The sequence below is a fragment of the Papaver somniferum genome, chromosome 3, assembly GCF_003573695.1.
Source record: "Papaver somniferum cultivar HN1 chromosome 3, ASM357369v1, whole genome shotgun sequence".
Lineage (NCBI taxonomy): Eukaryota > Viridiplantae > Streptophyta > Magnoliopsida > Ranunculales > Papaveraceae > Papaver > Papaver somniferum.
Genome location: NC_039360.1, coordinates 197,910,953 through 197,916,102, shown reverse-complemented (window position 1 = coordinate 197,916,102; position 5,150 = coordinate 197,910,953).

Sequence of the window (5,150 nt, the reverse complement as noted above, 5' to 3'; positions counted from 1 at the left end):
AGAGGATGCAAACATGATTTTGTATGGGAAAAAAAGACTGTATAATAATATAGTTTTTATAGTGAAAAGTTTCCTTTGCACGATGTTTCACGTGATTAATTAATCGTGCATCACAATACATAGTAAGTAAAATTCATGATTAAGGTGCGACGCTGGCGGGACGATTGTGCGATTTACGTTTGTCAACCACAACATCATCCCTCCTTAACTTTTTTCGTTATGACATTAAAGTTGAGAAACCTTTGAAACACTCGACCTGAAATCCTAAAGGGGTTACACCATGAGATACAATTACCTAAACAAAGAAAGTGAAACACAAGCAATATTCTAGATTGCATAATTTCAAATCATGCCGCGCAAAGGAAGTTAAGAAAATGATGATGACGTATGCCCTCATTTCAAGAAACAGAGGTTTGAGCGACCGATGAGAGAATAAGTTGCGAAACAACATCATTTCTCTATGGAAAAAATTAAATCCATAAACAACGAGGTCTGTAATTGTTTTTATTAGAACAACTACTCACATAGGTGGTTTCCATCATTCTAAAATATATATACGAATCAAGATGTGCCAAGTGTCTTTTCCGGAGATGCTGCTTCACAAAAGTCCAAGGAAAAAGAAGGCAACAAAATGGAGATAATGTGTGCCCTCATTTCAAGCACCAGGTATTTGTGCGATGGTTGATAGAGTGAGGGATTGTCACTGTGCGAATCCAAAGCATTCATTTCATTATTAAAAAAAATATCTACAAAGTGTGAGGTTTATAAATCACTTGCATTGCTCATATTATTCAGGTTGACATTATTTAGTTTTCAAACCGTCATAATTCATCTGTTACCATCACTAATCTCCTTTGCAATTTACCGAGAAAAAGACTACCATCGAGGAAAACCCCTAATCCATTTCTATCTGAAGTACTATATTTTGACCATCTGGGACATAGATAACATCACGAGCTTCAGTTAGTACGGGAATCAGGTAAATCTCTTTTCTCTTATTATTATGCATGTTGGTTTAACGTTATTAGGCCCCAGATTCTATAAAGTTTACCAATTGAGTTTTCACCATCGTCATTCTTCCATTATACAGCTGCTGCATAATTGTGTTCAAAATAAAAACATTTGTGTCTCTGCCAGTCTTCGATTAACTAAAAACATCAAAAACATCCAAAGAGGAAAACACCGGGTCCCATTTTTACTGAAATGCTGAATATTGATCATCTTGTGATGACATTATTCCGCTACAACATTTTACGCGGAGAAATCTCTGAAACATTCTGAATTGCTGAATTTATAATCAAGTTCCAAGAATAAAAGGATAAGAAGATAAGTTTAATGACCTATGCCTTCATTTTAGGCAATGGAGGTTGTAGCGACCACTGAGAGAATGCGTGTGGTGTTCGTTATTTGAGCAGCATTTAGTAAATTTATTTCAAAAGATGACATAAATGAGCTTTCGTAGGTAACTGTTTTGCTTAGGATAACCTCAAAATTTAAACCTATGTATATACATACACTTTGAGAGTAAAATAGGAAGAAAATGTCAAGTTTCTTCTGCGTGGTCATTGAATATATTAAGAACGGATATATAAAAACAATTACAATGGATGCAAACATGATTTTTTATGGTCAAAAAGGACTAAATAATAGTACAAGTTGCAAAGTGAAAACTGTTGAGTGCACTGTATTTCACGTGATTAATTTACTCGTGTACCAAACTATACAATGTGTAAAAGTCATAATTTATGGTGCGACACAAGAAGGACGTTTGCGTGATGTAGGTGTGATGCACTTTTTCATTATGAAATTATATTTGAGAAACCTTTAAAACATATCGACGTGAAATCCTGGATGGTTACACCATAAGTTACTGTTAACGAAACAAAGAAAGTGAGACACATGCAACATTCTAGATTGCCTAATTTCAAATCATGCAGCGAAGAGGAAGGTGAGAAAATGATGACGACGTATGCCCTCATTTCAAGAAATAGATGTCATTAATTAGTATTATGCAAGTTGATTTGCGTTGATCTCCCCAAGATTCGAAAAGCCTACTAATTTTGTTTCACCATTATCATTATTCCATTATCACAACCTCTAGATAATTGTATGCTAAAGAAAATCAGTTAAATCTTTAACAGTCTCCGATTGACTAAAAACAAAAACATCGGAAGAGGAAAACACCGAGTCCCATTCGCACTGAAATGATGAATATTGATCATCTTGGGACATATGATGACATCATCCCACTTGACATTATTCCGCTACAACATTTACCATGCGAAATCTTTGGAACATTTTGACCTGAGTTGTTGGATTGTTACATATTCTGTCTCCATTAGTGACAAATAACAAACCAGCCAAAGCGAAACACATTCACATATTCTGAATTTCTTAATTTCTAATCAAGATCCTATAAGAAGAAGGTAAAAAAAGGTTGATAACGTATACCCTCATTTCAGGCAATATATGTCTAAGCGATCATTGAGAGAATGAGTGTGGTTTTTGTTGTGGGAGAAGAATCTAGTTAACTTGCATTCACAGAGGATGTAAACATGATTTTGTATGGGAAAAAAGGACCATATAATAATATAGTTTTTAGAGTGAAAAGTTTCTGTTTCAAGATGTTTCACGTGATTAATTAATCGTGCACCACAATACATAGTGTGTAAAAGTCGTGATTAAGGTGCGACGCTGGAGGGACGATTGTGCGATTTACGTGTGTCAACCACAACATCATCCCACCTTAAATATTTTTTGTTATGAAAGTAGAGTTGAGAAACCTTTGAAACACTCGACCTGAAATCCTAAAGGGGTTACACAATGAGATACAATTACCTAAACAAAAAAAGTGAAACACAAGCAATATTCTAGATTGCTTAATTTCAAATCATGCCGCAAAAAGGAAGGTAAGAAAATGATGATGACGTATGCCCTCATTTCAAGAAACAGAGGTTTGAGCGACCGATGAGAGAATAAGTTGCGAAACAACATCATTTCTCTATGGAAAAGATTATATCCATAAACAACGAGGATTGTAATTGTTTTTATTAGAACATCTACTCACATAGGTGGTTTCCGTCATTCTAAAAATATATATATACGAATCAATATGAGCCAAGTGTCTTTTCCGGAGCTGCTGCTTCACAAAAGTCCAAGGAAAAAGAAGGCAACAAAATGGAGATAAGGTGTGCCCTCATTTCAAGCACCAGATATTTGTGCGATGGTTGATAGACTGAGGTGTTGTCACTGTGTGGATCCAAAGCATTCATTTCATCATTAAAAAAAATATCTACAAAGTCCGAGGTTTATAAATCACTTGCATTGCTCATATTATTTAGGTTGACATTATTTAGTTTCACCGTCGTAATTCATCCGTTACCATCACTAATCTCCTTTGCAATTGACCAAGAAAAAGACTACCATCGAGGAAAACTCCTAATCCATTTCTACTGAAGTGCTATATTTTGATGATCTTGGGACATATGATAACATCAACGAGCTTCAGCCTAGTACGGGAATCAGGTAAATCTCTTTTATTAATTATTATGCATGTTGGTTTACGTTATTATGCCCCAGGTTCTATATAGTTTACTAATTAAGTTTCACCATCGTCATTTTTCTATTATTACAGCTGTTGCATAATTGTGTTCAAAATAAAAAAAAATTGTGTCTCTGTCAGTCTTCGATTGACTAAAAACATCAAAAACATCCAAAGAGGAAAACACCGAGTCCCATTTTTACTGAAATGCTGAATAGTGATCATCTTGTGATGACATTATTCCGCTACAACATTTTAATCTGAGAAGTCTCTGAAACATTCCGAATTGCTGAATTTATAATCAAGTTCCAAGAAGAAAAGGGTAAGAAGATAAGATTAATGACATATGCCCTCATTTCAGGCAATACAGGTTATACCGACCACTGAGAGAATGCGTGTGGTGTTCATTGTGTGAGTAGCATTTAGTAAATTTATTTCAAAAGATGACATAAATGAGCTTTCGTAGGTAATTGTTTTGCTTATGATAACCTCAACATTTAAACCTATGTATATACATACACTTTGAGAGTAAAATAGGAAGAAAATGTCAAGTTTCTTCTGCATGGTCATTGAATATATTAAGAACGGAAATATAAAAACAATTACAATGGATGCAAACATGATTTTCTATGGTCAAAAAGGACTAAATAATAGTACAGGTTGCAAAGTGAAAACTGTCGTGTGCACTGTATTTCACGTGATTAATTTACTCGTATACCAAACTATACAATGTGTAAAAGTCATAATTATCGTGCGACACAAGAAGGACGTTTGCGCGATGTAGGTGTGATGCACGGGTTCGTTATGACATTATATTTGAGAAACCTTTAAGACATATCGACCTGAAATCCTGAATGGTCACACCATCAGTTACTATTAACGAAAAAAAGAAAGTGAGACACATGCAATATTCTAGATTTCTTAATTTCAAATCATGCAGCAAAGAGGAAGGTGAGAAAATGATGATGATGTATGCCCTCATTTCAAGAAATAGATGTTATTAATTAGTATTATGCAAGTTGATTTACGTTGATCTCCCCAACATTCTAAAAGCCTAATAATTTTGTTTCACCATCATCATTATTCCATTATCACAACCTATAGATAATTGTATGCTAAAGAAAATCAGTTGAATCTCTGTCAGTCTCCGATTGACTAAAAACAAAAACATCGGAAGAGGAAAACACCGAGTCCCATTCACACTGAAATGCTGAAAATTGATCATCTTGGGACATATGCTGACATTATCCCACTTTACATTATTCCGCCACAACATTTACGGTACTAAATCTTTGGAACATTTTGACCTGAGTTGCTGGATGGTTATATATTCTGTCTCCATCACTGACAAATAACAAACCAGCCAAAGAGAAACACATTCACATATTCTGAATTCCTTAATTTTTAATCAAGATCCTAGAAGAAAAAGGTAAGACAAGGCTGATAACGTATGCCCTCATTTCAGGCAATAGTTGTTTAAGCGATCATTGAGAGGATGAGTTTGGTGTTTGTTGTGGGAGTAGAATCTAGTTAATTTTCATTCACAGATGATGCAAACCATATTTTGTATGTGAAAAAGGACAGTATAGTAATATAGTTTTTAGAGTGA